Source organism: Amblyomma mixtum, chromosome 4 (genome assembly GCF_055824585.1).
Source record: "Amblyomma mixtum isolate Tamu chromosome 4, ASM5582458v1, whole genome shotgun sequence".
Lineage (NCBI taxonomy): Eukaryota > Metazoa > Arthropoda > Arachnida > Ixodida > Ixodidae > Amblyomma > Amblyomma mixtum.
Window position 1 is genome coordinate 62,935,448 of NC_143015.1, and position 14,453 is coordinate 62,949,900.

The 14,453-nt window shown below is 46.9% G+C and overlaps 1 protein-coding gene and 1 long non-coding RNA gene across 7 annotated transcripts in view; both read left to right on the forward strand.

The window, feature by feature from the left end:
• The window catches only part of LOC149346604 (uncharacterized), a 51,854-nt gene that overhangs the window by 19,075 nt on the left and 18,326 nt on the right, over positions 1-14,453 (forward strand). For 5 of the 6 annotated variants that reach the window (XM_089586510.1, XM_089586511.1, XM_089586509.1 and 2 more), the window contains exon 1: positions 12,719-12,836. The exons of the other annotated variant lie outside the window; for it this stretch is intronic. The gene's annotated coding sequence lies outside the window, so the exon portion shown is untranslated. Of the gene's footprint in view, positions 1-12,718; positions 12,837-14,453 lie in introns of those variants that run through there. 6 annotated transcript variants of the gene reach the window in all.
• LOC149346606 (uncharacterized) lies at positions 16-11,535 on the forward strand. Its single transcript, XR_016292424.1, has 6 exons — positions 16-70; positions 1,539-1,644; positions 3,766-3,871; positions 5,615-5,716; positions 8,692-8,775; positions 11,055-11,535. It is a non-coding gene; the product is annotated as an uncharacterized LOC149346606 (long non-coding RNA).

The window sequence follows — 14,453 nt, forward strand, 5'->3', positions numbered from 1 at the left end:
TCTGATGGCTTTTCCGCGGCAGGTACAGCCATACTCCTACAGCGCGCCAGTTCCACACTCCAGTCAGCGGGTGAGTAGCTTTTAGTATAGCAGCAGCCTTGTATCAGTTGCGGGGAGAATCGGGGATGAAATTTCTGTATTTCCGAATAAGTGGCTAATGTATATCTTTCAGAAATGAAAAGGAAGCATTCTCGCTCAGTTCTGGCGAACCTGACTCCTTCGGTCTGCGTGCATGCCGCGACACTGTTTCCTTTGAACGATCTTTTAGTGCAATGGATAGAGGGCAGTGACATTATTTTTACAGAGTAACTCGGTTTCACCCCTCTTCATTGTTTGTAAAGTGCTACAAGCTTATTGAGTTCTGTACAATACACTGAAGGTTCCAGCATAACTTCGGCCTTTGAATTGATATACTGTGGGAATATTTTGGGTTAAGGTTCCACGGAAATAAAAGTAATATTCGTATTTTAAGCGAGGGGATACATAAAACGAATCTTCCTCCTTATGCAGCTTTGCCCCATAAATTAAAGAACAAACCGTTATGACTAGTGGATAGTGCCTAGTGGATGGATATGACTAGTTGATAGATAGTGGTTAGTGCTGTTGGTACCTAACGCACCGCTTTTCAACCGTGGTTGCGCGGTTATCACCATTACGACGCTTAAATTCGCATGTATCCTGTCAACACCGCCTGAATATATAGCGAAAATACAAAGGAATTTCAGGCCTGCATAGCAGGCAGTCACCATACAGAGGAAATAAAATGGCCGTCGCCTCACCCACTGGTTCCGAAACGCGGAGACTCACTTCAACTATTTTCTTATTTACCCAGGCAAAAGCACTTACGCTCGAATTTCCCGCAGCGATATCTTACACAGACTCGTGGGCACTATTGGCGAGCGGTTACACTACCGCCATAGCGCATGCTGGCGGGTTCACTGCAAAGCAGCGCCCACGAAGGATGGTGGAGAAATTATGGTGCTACCCGGCGGACACCTTCGCAGCGTACCAGAAAGCCTTAGTGGATGTGATTAGTGCAGGCTAGCAACTAAGGCACCTAAGCCACCTAGAGACACTTGGTTAAAGATTAAGAAAAGAAAGTCACCTTTGATTATTATCTCTCATTGACATTGTTGTTCGCACAGCTTCAGACTGACATCACACTGACCAGTGCGCATTAGAAAGTGTAGTGCGTAGCAGAGAGAGGTATGCTGACCGCTCACATGAATCCAGAATGGGGTAATTCCCCAGCCCATAGGTTGGGCTCTGTGTTTCTCTATATCTTGTTCTGGTGATAAAAACTCTAACGGGTGGGTAGTTAACATATTGTCCAGTGGTTAGTGTCATAACTTCGGGCGGAGCATCTCTGCACTCTTGGATCCGGCGCCACCGTATACTCACAGGAAAACAAGCAATGAGGGAGGTTTCCTTTGACATTTCAAAAACGCGTGAATGCGTGGGAAGTTACGATTCAGTGTGACTGCAGTACTGCAGTAGAGGTGCCTGTAATCCTCAAACTCCACCTTTTCTTTTCGCAGGCTGTACTCGTTTGGCAGGTCTTTTCGCAGGCACTGTGATGGCTTTCGGGTGATCCCCACAGGCGACTGCCCAGACGGCACGCCAGTTCCACAATCCAATTAGCGGGTGAGTAGATTTAAGTAAGCAGCAGCCTTCTATCGGTTGCATGGAACATCGAGAATCACATTTATTTGCTTCAGAACGGTGTAAATATTACTGCAAGGTGAGGGCGCCGTTCTGGCTCGGTTCTGGCTACCCTCACTTGTTCCATCTTCATGCTTCTTCTTATCACCACGCTGTTCCCTTTGAATGAAGTTTTCTGGCAATAGATAGAGGGCAGTGACATTATTTTTACAGATTGACTCGACTTTACCGCTCTTCATCTTTCTGAAGTGCTACAAGCAAACTTCGTTTAGTACAATCCACTGAAGGCTCCAGCATAACTTCAGCCTTTAGATTGGTGTATTCTGGTTATATTTTCGGTTAGGCTTCTACGGACATTTCTGCGGGAAGAGGGAAAAGTAAGATTCGTGTCTTAAGAAGGGGATACATAAACGATCATCTCTCTTAACGCAGCTTTGCCCCGTAAATCAAAGCGGAAAGCGCTGTGAAAATGGAACACCTGCATGCATGACCCTTCTTCGTTATGCTCTTGAGCTTGCTGGCGTAAAACTCTTCGATGAACGTGGCGACTAATGGAGAGTGCTGTTGGTATCTAACGCGGCAGTTTTTAACCGCCGTTATCACCACCATGGCGCTCGGATTCGTGTTTTTTCTGTCTGTGCTGCATGAATGGTTAGAGAAAATACTTTGGACGTTCAGATCTACGTTAACAGGCAGTCAGCATACCTACTCAGAAAAGAAAATGTCCGTCCCCAAACCCACTAGGTGCGAAATGCGGACGCACACATGAACTATACCTTTCCTTATGAAGACAAAATCACACGCGTGCTAATTGCACGCAGCCATATCTTATATTACGTGATTCGAAAGCTGTTAAGCCAGTGGTGCAGGACAAGCCGACGTGTACACTGCTACACAGCGCTTGCGTTTCATCGAGGAGAAATTGTGACGCTACTCGACGGACAGTGTCAGAAATCCTTAGGGTGAGGGGCTTCGTCAAACAAATGATTGTATGCTTCACCTTTGAAGGGTACCACAGGCGATCCAGCCGCTTTGTACTATGAATGTCGCCTTGTCTGCCCTGAGCTTGGTGGTGCTCCTGTATATCTGCATCTCGAGTCGGCATGGTGTGAGTGAAAGAGCGGCCGTTTCTGACTAAAGTCCAAGCTTGGCGTTCAGACAGCAGCTGCATGACAAACTGGCCCGTGCACTATGCGATGTCAGTGCACGTTAAAGAACCCCAGGTGGTCGAAATTTCCGGAGCCCTTCACTACGGCGTCCCTCATAGCCTGAGTTACCTTGGGACGTTGAACCCAATAAACAAACCAAACCAAACCAGTTGAGGATGGTGCGATTAAGTGCTCGTCAGAAGTGAGCACTGCTTTCAAAAAGAATGCGACGCCCGGGTGGGGCTGGCTGCCACAATAGCTTGTTGAAACAAATGGCGTTGAATAAGCGGCTAGTCCAGATAGTAAAAACTGAAGTATTGTATTTTGAAATTAGGAGAGACAGGGAAACGTGGTAAGGGGGGAGGGGGCTGTGGTCGTGTCTCTTATGTACGACCGGAGGACAGAAGAGATCCCATCACCATATAATGTTTAGTGTTGCCCATTACGGGATTGTGTTGCCGCCAGAAAGTTCAAGAGAGATTCGGTGCGGTATTCCCAGATACAAAAAGCACTGTTTCCTACAACATCGCGGGAACACTGCGAACAAGCCGTTATGTGAATGAATAATTGTGTCTAAGCCACCTAGAGACCACAGTTTACATAGAGAGACCAATCCGTAGCAGAGGGATTTATGCTGACCGCTCACATGAATCTGGAGTGCATTGAATCCTCAGCCGGTAAGTTGGGTGCTATGTCGGTCTAGATGTTGTTCTACTCACGGAAACCCCACGCCGGGTAGGTGGTTAACCTGCTGCCTTGTGGACGGTGTCATAACTGCCCCCTGTGCAGACCTGGATCCAGCGACACCGTATATCGACAGGTAAACAAGCAATAAGAGGGGCGTCCAATCTTATTTGGAAAGCGCGTAAATGCATGCGAACTGGGAATTCAGTGTGACTGCAGTATTGCAGTAGAGGTGCCTGTAATCCTGAAACTCCACCTTGTCTTTTCGCAGGCCGGACCCGTTACGCTGGTCTCGTCGCAGGCATTGTGATGGCTTTAAGGCGATGCCTACAGCCGAGTGCCCAGATAGCGCGCCAGTTCCACAGTCCATTCAAAGGGTGAGTAGTTTTAAGTAAGCAGCCTTGCACCGGTTGCAGGGAGGATCGACAAACAAATTTCTGCATTTCCGAATAAGTGGCTAGTGTTAATGTTTGGGAAATGTGAGTGCTGTTCTGGCTAAGTTCTGGCGAACCTCACCCATTCCATCTGCACGCTTCTTGCTTACCACGAGGCTGCTGCCTTTGAACGAATTTTTCAAGCAATGGATGCAGGGCAGTGGCATTATTTCTTGAGCCTAAATCGCTTTTCCCCTCTTCAATATTTGTGAGGTCCTACAAGCTTGCCGCGTTTAAACAGTGCACTGAAGGTTGTAGCGTGACTTCGGCCGTTGGATTTGTATATTCTGGGTATATTTTCGGCTAGGCTTCCACAGAAATTTCTGCGGGGAAGAGAGGAAAGTAACTTGTGTATTTTCAGCAGGGGGTTACATAAACGAAAGTCCTGCTCCTGACGCAGTTTTTTTGGCATAAATCGAGCACCAAACTTTACGAAAATGGAAGTCCTTACATACATGGCCCTTTCATTACAATGTTAAACTTGTCAAATTCTCGCGTGCCCCTCTGGATGAACGTGGCGAGTAGTGGATAACGCTGTTAGTAACTAACCCACCACTTTTCAACCGTGGTTTCGCGGTTACCACCACCGCAGCGCTCATATTCTCATTTTTCCTGTCAGCGTCGCATGTATGATAAGCGGAAATGCATTGTACATTCGGGCCTGCGCAGCAGGCAGTGAGACTACTGAGGAAATAAAATGACCGCCCCTAGGCCCGCTAGGTGCACAATGCGGACACACACATCAACTATATCTGTCCTCATGAAAACCAAAGCACGCACGTGCGGAATGCCTGCGGCCATATCTTATACAAAACTATTCCAAAGCTGTTGCGCCACCGGTGTAGGACATGCTGAAGCTACTCGGCGCTACTCGTGACGCAACTGGTGACGCTACTAGTGACGCTACTCGGTGCCACATGTGGCGCTACTCGGCGGAAAGCTTCGCAGATAGTCCGAAAGCGTTATGAGAACAGAGGGGTGCAAAGCTAGGTACTACGCACAGCTGTTAAACCGGAAGTTTACTCTAGCACGAAACCAGGCATAGAATGCTAGGGCAAAATAAGTAGCGGAAATGTTCACTTGCACTTTTGCATTAGTTTTATTTGTGAGAGTTCAGCAAAACGATTCCGGCTCAGGTAGATTTTATTCGCATTCAGTCTTTCGCTTGAGACACTTTGCTGATCAGCCGCGCCGAGGATAAACTTCAGCTTTTCGTGCACATCGCGAATTTGGTGCCAGCATCAAGCGTTACGTAACTTAAAAGTGAAGGATGAAGCAACCCCTGCCTATCAACTCAATAAAATTGAAGGAGGCACCAAGCATTAAAAAAAGCGCTAATTTTCATAAGACGCGCTGGCAGCCGCTGAAATGAAAAGTTTACTAGATTTTCTAGGATTCTGTCCGCACATTCTAGAGTTGCACTTTTTATGTGCGCTTGTCTATGTGCAACTCACTGCACTTGTTTTGTGCACCTCCAGCATTTTGTCTTCAACCACGCAATTATATAGAGACACATAGATTCGTTGGATCGCTAGATGCACCTCTCTGTATTCTGATGATATTTGGGAAAATAACCAGCCAGTGCCCGCTACGCAACTCGTATACATTGTTTAAACGGGAAAGAATGGTGTTCGTAACGTTATTTGTGCTTCATTATGCAAATGAGTGCATGGTTCACCTTCGCAGGGTGCGTCTGGCAACTCGGATGTGGCACCAGACTGCGGCCTCAAGTCGCCTCGTTTGCCTGAGCTTGGCGGGCTGCTCTACTTCTTCATCCAAGTCCGCATGGTACGAGTGAAAGGGGAGACATCCCCGACTAAAGCTGAAGTTTGTCATTCAGGCAGCTACGTGAGAGGCAGTTGAGGATGGTGCGAATAACTGGGCGTGAGAAATGAAAACTGCATTTTTAAAGAATACGTCAGCCGGGTTTCACCGGTCGCCATAATAGCTTGATGAAACAAGCGGCGTTGATTAAGTTGCTCGTCCAGAAAAGTAAAAACTGAAGTACTTGTTTTGAAAGTAGGAAATGCTTGGTGTTTGTTTGGGCTATCAAGTGTGAACTCATGTACGACCAGTGTTACTGAAGGACACTAGAAATAGAGTCGCCATAAGCTGTCGAATGTCGGTCGTTACGGTGTACTGCTGCCATCAGCATGTTGAGGAGAAATCGAGCGCAGTACTTCCCAGGACAAAAAAGTGCTCTTCCGTACGACATCTGAAGAATACTTCGAACAAGCAGTTAGTAAAAGAAAACTGCATGTAAACCACCCACAGACCCTTTATACGATATTTGGAAAAAATAGTTACCTATAATTATTATTTCTTATGAACTTTGCCGTTCAGACGCATCAGAAAGAATTATTTACGAGCTCCATGGATCTTGCCGTCAGTACTAAGAGGAGATTTTTGCCCGGGAGTACTATCTTAAATGCATCAGAAAGTGAAATGTCTACCCGTACACCCCGACCGAGGTCCAATAGAGCAGCTTTTTAGGCAAAATCAAAAAATAATGAAAGAAATACTGTGAGCTAGCAACGGGCTAACTGCTTTCTCCTTAACCTGTTACGATTTACGGTTTATGGTGGTTTAACGCCCCAAATCAACTCAGGCTGTGAGAGGCGCCATATTGGAGGGCTCCGGAAATTTCGACCACCTGGGGTTCTTTTGCGAGCACTGGCATTGCGCAGTACAAGGGCCTCTACAATTTAGCCTCCATTGAAATTCTACCGCCACTGCCGGGATCGAACCCACGTCTTTCGGGTCAGCAGCCACCGCGGCGGCTACAGTGCTGCACCGAGCGTTTAGGGAAGCGAGAGCGCTTTCAGGTAAACAAAATCTGAGGCCAAGCAGGCAATTTTTTCTTCCGTGTTTTTTGCCGCGAGTACCAATGGTAAAAAACACAGGCACTAACAACTGAAGGTCTTAGACCTGCATCGTCTTGCCTCCTCGCTATTTCTTTCTCTTCTGTCAAACCAACTATCCAGCAACAACTCACTTGCATCTATTGCCCATTTTGAATCTTTGAATGCTTTCTTTGCATTGTCAATTTTCCGCTGTTGAGTTCTCCTGCGTTGAAAATATCTCAGCGCGTTAGTTGTCCCTCACTGCGATGAGGTGTAATGGAAATATATTTCCCAGGGTTCGAATTTTTGAAAACATTAGCTGAGAAGTAGTTTTCCTGATATTGGTATCGCCAAATGAATAATGTTTTCTGATAGTGCGGTTGCATGCCAGCTGCTGTTTCTTGAGCTTTGGGACTTTTTTCCCCGCCGTAGGAACACTGACTCATTCGTCCCATTTCAGGGAAAGTCACATTGCAAAAACAACTGTTTCCGTTTGATCAGGATTAAACACTTAATCCCTTTCTAACGTTGTGGTTATCGTCTCAGGATGAAACTCTTAATCCCTTTCTAAAGTTCTGGTTGGCGTGCATAGAGAGGAGGAAGAGGAGAGGATATCCACGGGAGAGGAGACCAGTCAGCATGAGCCCATCAGTTAACAACTTAGCCGCCGTATGGCACTTTGGCTTTAGCGGTGACTTGGCACTCACTAGTATGAACGCACTACACATTCCGCCGCACAGCTAAAGCACAGAGGTATTTTCGAGACACTGGCCATAAGTAGGCCATCTGACCGACTTGCTGTAATTGCTGCTCTCTGTAGTTGTACGTACATGTGCTTGAATTCTTTGCCTCAATCTATCAAAAGCTTAGTCAGCTGATGAGCTTCGCAAAAATTTCGGATTAGAAAGTAACGCAATTGTCGGCAATTTTTTATTAGCAACAAATAGCCACTCACAGCAACGAACGTAAAGCGCCTATGTGCTGAGTTGATGCTAGTGCGCGTTAGATTCCCAGGTGGCCGAAATTATTCCGGAGTCCTGCTCTGCGGCATCTTTTTTCACTTTCTTTTCTCTCTCAAATTTTCCTGCCCTCAGTCACGGTGCGGTTCAGGTGCCCCCCGGAAAGTGAGGCAGCTATTGCGTGCGATCTTCCTTTTTCCTAAGCCAATTTTCTCCACTGCTCTGCACCAGTGCGAATTTCTCCCTTTGTTCTCGCTGTAAACACGGAAGCTAAGACGAGAGAGATCACGAAACTGCTGAGAGAGGGAGAGGGATTTGGAGTGCACGTGAGCACTTCAGCACGATCTGTTCCGCTGACGTGGCAGTACACCGAATCAGACGGTCCCGCGTCATCATTCCAGGAAGAGACGCCATTGTGTCCGGGTCATTTCGCAGGTTCAGCTTCTCGGAATGCACAAAAGGGACTGCTTGAAGGCGCCGGAAAAATCTGCATGACTTTTCATAATTATGTGGAGCTCTGAGCAGCTCTTTCGTCCTTTCTTCTTGAACTTCATCCTTTGCCCCTTCCCTTATGGCGTGTTTCCGGTGTCTACGGAGATTTTAGGCATATACTGAATTTTTTTCCTCATAAACGGTTTATGGTTTATGGGCTTTTAACGTCCCAAAGCGACACAGCCTATGAGGGACGTCGTAGTGAAGGGCTCCGGAAATGTCAACCACCTCGGGCTCTTTAACGTGCAGTGATATCGCACATTACTCGGGCCTCTAGAATTTCGCTTCCACCGAAATTCAAATTTTCTGTAAGAGGACACATGGAGATTGCTGGGTCTGCCAACACTGACAACGCTGACCAACACTGACCAGGTTCCCGCCTTTTTTAGTGTTACGCTCCTTATGAAACAGAGGAAGAACCTTTCTCCGCATTTTCTAACCAGCTTCCGAATTTCCGACGCATCCGCAGGTGTGGCTAAAAGACGCAGTTTCTTCGTTGTCACGGAAACAACTGACGACAGCACCTGAAGAAGATCTAGAGTCAATCTCACAGGTAAATAAACGCCTCAGTATTTCTTGGTCGACACAAAACTTTGTGCGTACTGCATGGTTTATGTGGTTAAGAAGGTATTGGTTGTATGTGTAAGGTGGATGAAAAAGCTCATGGTTTACTTGGTTAAGAAGGGATTCGTTGTCTGTGGAAGGTAGATGAAAATGTTCAGAGTCAGTGGTTAGAGCGCTCGGCTACTAAGTCGAAGTACCCGGGTTCGAACCCGACCGCGGCGGCTGCGTTTCGATGGAGGCGAAACGCATAAGGCGCCCATGGGCTGCGCGGCGTCAGAGAACGTTAAAGATCTCCAGGTGGTCGAACTAGTTCGGCGCACCTTCACTACGGCACCTCCTTCTTCCTTTTTCTTTCACTCCCTCCGTTATCCCTTCCCTTATCGCGTGGTTTGCTGGTTGGTTGGTTGGTTGGCCTCAAGTAGAATGGCACATACCCACTACGGGGGAGTGGCCAAGACACAGGCGGTGAGCATGTCCACCAGAATATGAGACAGTTACTGCGTCATTTTCTTTCCTCAAAACCAACTCTCAAAAATGTTTTTTTTTCACCCGGCGAACTTTGGCCTCACCCTATTGGACGTAACAGATTGCATCGGAATTTATTAATACCGGTCACCGCTACCATTATTGTCAAAGAAAGCCCGAAACCATCTCGAGAAGAGTAACGAAAATAACAGCTGGTGAGCAGCTGTACCAAACTCTGTTCACAATTCTTTTAAGACCTATTGGCGCCATCAAATTTTGAGCAACTGCTGAAGTATTCCGGCTCTTTCTGCTAAGATTTTCATTTCGTGCAGTTCGCATTTCATTTAATGTTTATAGGAGTTGTATATTTTCTTGTTCTTCTATGTTCATGGTGGCAAACGCTTTTTGAAATCGTGGTAGAAAGTTTCTCTGAAGCCTTCAGTATCCTTCTAGAATGAACGCAACTACTTCTTTTACACTCTTACAACTGCGCGTGCGAAATATTTTTGAGACTGACATTGAAAATGGAATTTTTTTAAATGGTTTTCGAGGACACCAAATGCCGCAATAATTGTCTCTAGCATCGTTAGATAATCGAACCGCACCGTAAGAGAAGGGAGGAAGGTGGAAGTTAAAGAAGAAATATTTCCGGTAGCGGGGGGGCTCCGAAATAATTGCGACCACTTGGAGATCTTTAGCGTGCATTGACATCGCAGTGCACTCTGACGCCTTTTCCGTTCCGACTCCTTCGAAACGCGGCCGCGCCGGACGTTATTATCTATATGTCAAACCAGAAAAACAAAAGCAGGGGTGCCTTCAGAACATATGCTTGATTAATGGCTATTGCGGCTATGGATGAATTTCCCCATCTTCTATTCGTAAACCGGAGCGCATCCCGCGGTAAACCACAGTCAAGGTCTAACAGGGGTAGCACTTTAGAAGTTCACGGGAAACCATGTTCAACAGGGGCTTTAATGAAACGTGCTCATCCGGTAAATGAGTTATCCAGATTGGCCGGTTTGATAAATTCTTGATTACCGTCTTCTAATTCATTGATCCTTGCTGAATGTGACATGTATCAGGCCACAAACTTCAAAAGCTTCAATTAAACTGCTCGAAACCTCATAAAAGGGGGCGGGGAGGGCGCGAGGGACGGAAGGTTTTCCTTGCAGTGACTACCCCAGCGGTAAGACCGAAGCAACTAAATGCGCTTTGTCAAACTTCCGTCTGAGGAGATTGCCTCCAATACCTGTATTTTCACGGCGAGAGCCGTTTTGCGTAGTCTGCCCTGAGCCGCCTTTCAGCGCGACCCAACGACGCAGCTAGCGGCACGCCCGAGCTTCTAGCTCATCCTTAGTAGGCTTGAACTAAAGAGGAGCAGGTGGAAGAGATAAGACAAGAATATAGTGGACAATGAAGAACCGCATTAAGGGTAAGATGCGAAAAGGCAAATGGTTTAGTTCGCATATATGCAGAAGGTCATTCTCCTCATGGTATTCATACATCACTGGGAGTCCTCATACTCCTCTGGCGCAGTGGTAAAGCCGTCAAGCGATGCGCTACTGACCTGCATTGGAAGCTGCTGCCAGCGATGGGCCTGTGCGGGACACGTTGCTCTTCCCTAGCGACCAATCGTTAGCCTCCACCTTCCTGCCCAATAGGTGCATGCCCAATGGCTCCCATCGGAAAGCGCAGATAACCTGACAAGCATTGATAAGGAAGGAAGCACTGCTTATATTTAACGCACACTCTTGAGTTAGTCGTAATGGGCCTTGCATTTTGAAACTCTGCATAATGATGCAGGCGTCAGCATCACGGAGCTGATCCCGCGGTCGATTTCCATTGGGTCGTGTGGCATACCTGCATCGCGTAGTGGCCGACTTTCCGGCCGCAGCGAGTCCTGTAGCACCTGTCGCACTACTATGACCCGGCGAGTTCCTTCCGACGTCCAGCTCTTTCCTTATTCCGATGCAACACATGTCGCATTGTTGATTTGTTTAGCTTGAGTACCGCGTTTGACTAATTTTGTGTGGGGATCTGGAGCTAAGGTGTTTTGACGGGGCTGGATTTGCGTGCACTGTCTGTCCAATCTGTTGTCTACTTAAGCTCTCGAAGACGCATATCACGGAGCGAGTGGGGGAAAGGCAAAGAGAACGCCTTTTTTGTGCTGTTGCATTCAAGAACAAATTCGCGTGTAGCAATGAATTTTTTTCGTCTCCTAAATTTAGAGAACGAAACACGAGCGTAATTTGTTCCAGCTCTTTGGCGACCCATTCGTGCAAAATAGAAAACTCCTACTGGTGGAGTGCAAGCTTATTCGAGCCAAGAATTGCGACAGTAGGTAATAAGCAGTGGCTGGTATCTAAATGTTATAAGAGTGGCAGAAATGAACGCAGGGCTCCATTTATTGTGCCCACCCTTTACAATACTCAGGCATAGACGGGAATGCCAGAAGCTCGTGTCTGCCACATCAGACTCTAGATAGAGTTATGGATGGTTATAGGTAAATAAAGGACAAAAACTGCTTCACTGTACGCCTAGGAAGAATTCCATGCCGTCTTGTTCAATGCACGGAGCCTTAAAACGAGCTAGATATCGTTACTATTAGCTTGACAGGCGTTGGAGAAATCTGGGCAGGTTGGCATGAACTGAACAGCATAGGAGATAGTAGAAAGTAGAGAAGGTAGAAATGGCCCCGGATTCAAAGCGTCTTACAGTAACCTGGAGCCATAGATCTGGAATAACACACAATGGACGCCAGAAAACTCTCAATAGACAGTATGCTTTCGGCCTCGGAAAGCCCTCAACACCAAACCGGTGAAATCCACTCCGAAACGCACTTCGCGCAAAACTTCCACAGATAATGCACTTTTTTGTGATAGCTTTCGTTTTAGCTCTTCGGTAAAACTGAGAGTTGTAGTATTTATTGCGCAATCCTTCGATATTTTTCTTTTCAGGGGTTCCAGGTAAAGAATTCGCCTTTCTTCGATCTTGAAACCGAGTGAAGTTTTGGAAACCGGTGTCTTGTTTAGGTATATTTGCTCTTTGTCAGCGCTTTCACCTCCTAAGGGAATTTATCGTTGAAGTGAGTATGTCGTATCATAACGTATGGACTTGCTTATGGCAGATCTGCTATTGAGGCCTCTGCGAGGACTCGTTCCTTCGCTCCCAGTGCCTAGCCCTAAACTACGAACTCCGGCACGTATGGTTTTGGTCCCTGAAACGACTGCCCAGTTACTTTCATAGTTTCTAATAGTCTTCAGCTTTCATTGCCATGGGTTCCCTTTAGCAGGCAGAAATTGTTAACACCAAATGCAGTTCTCAGTGAGCACCGAAACTTCCTTGGACGTCCTGTGGACGGTTAGAACGTCCATGGGACGTTCAAGAGAATTTGGTGTTCATTGGGATTGTCCGTTGTGCAAATGTAAACCCGGTTTTTCTTCCTGCAGATGGACCAGCCACTGAGCAGCCCATGAGAGCGGCCGCCCTGGGCGCTTTCTGGGTTATCTGGGTCGTGTCTGGGACGTATGCGTCACCGCGCACAACACCGGTCAGAAGAAATTGAGGTGCAAGAATTTGGTGAAGGTGAGCTTGAGTATCCTGGTTATATATGTGCGTTTAAAAGATATGAAAAAGCGAAGACAGCATGTGCCACAAGGCGCACAACCAGTGTTTTTTTTTTTTCTAATATGCTCATAGCTCACCTTCTGAAGGTTTACGGATGGGCCTGCAGCGGCCATGTAAGAGGTTTTCTAAAGGAACAGTTTGCTCTAACCCAGCTAGCGTGTTGACCACAAGTTGAAAAACTGAAATCCAAGGTTTGACGAAATCTCGTCTGGTCGGGTGAGTACATGTTATCTATCTTGTTACATGTTATGGTATCTTCATTTTAACTCGGTCCACCCTACTTGCCACAAGCGCTCCGTCGTTTCTACCCTCGTCCGACGTGCGGAAAGAATGTGCTCGGAGCCTCAGGATAAAGCCTCTGACCTATGCCAAGTACGCCACGAGCTCAACGAATGTGGCTACCCAAACCACTTTGTGGATGCTGTTATACGCCAAACAGCCAGGCCATCTCAGCCCGCTAGCATTCCTTGCCATGCACGAGCTGCCATCCCTTAGGTGCCAGGCGTGAGTGAGTCATTGGCTCGCACTTTTCGCACTTATGATGAGCATATAGTCCACGTTCCTGCGTGCAAGCTTCGTCATGAGGTGGTGGCCGTAAAAGACAAGATCAAGAAGGAAAGATTTCCCGGCGTAATATATAAAATCCCCTGCTCAGACTTCGCTGATTCCTGCATAGGGGAAAGCGGAAACTTCGAGAGACCGCTGAAAGATCACAAGAATGACGTCAGAAACAAGAAGGTGGCTTCCAACGCACTTGCTGACCATGCCGAAAGCGCGAAGCACAGTATCGCTTGGGAAGAGGCCGTAGTTATCGGCCATGAGAAAAACTGGACGTCACGCCAATATCTCGAGTCCTTGTTTATATAGACAACAAATCACACGCTGAATCGCAACATCGGTAATCTGCCGCCCGCGTACGCTAGATGCCTGCGGCGATTAGTGCAGCGTACTTAAGCACTATGTTGGAAATTTTTTCTTTCAGTGAACCAGGCTTCCGTGTGGAAGCCGAAACGTCTGTCATATTGACTACACCTATTTGGTCGGTGCCTCTTTCTTTTTAACAAGTTGAAAAACTAAGGAATGTTTCATATGCGATGCGCCTTTGCTCCTCACGAGGTATAGAAAATAGAATGACAGCCGAGTTGTTGCACTCAAGTGGCCGCCATTTTGCTCGCCTGCTTGAGCGAGCTGGCTTCTAGTCAGTGAGACGTTTCGTGCAGAGCTCAACACACATGTCTAGAACGACCGAACTGTGTTCCGCAGCTCTAAAAACCGCTTGGACATCGAAGGCAAAAAATGTCGATGAAATTCTTAGAGTTTCGCTGCACGTACTTACATCCAGACAATTTTTAACCAGACGTCATCCATAGTTTTAACGAATTCAGCCCGAAACACGACAATAACGTGTCCTAGACAAGCGTTTTGCCCTCTTTACCATGCACCAATGATTTTTAAAAAGTTATGACAGGTAGTCGGCCCTCATTATTGTATCTTCAAGTCCTGTCGACACTTGTGGGAAAACTCGTAGTGCAGGGAAACGACAGCACTAGTTTAATCACGAAAGAAATTTCTCAT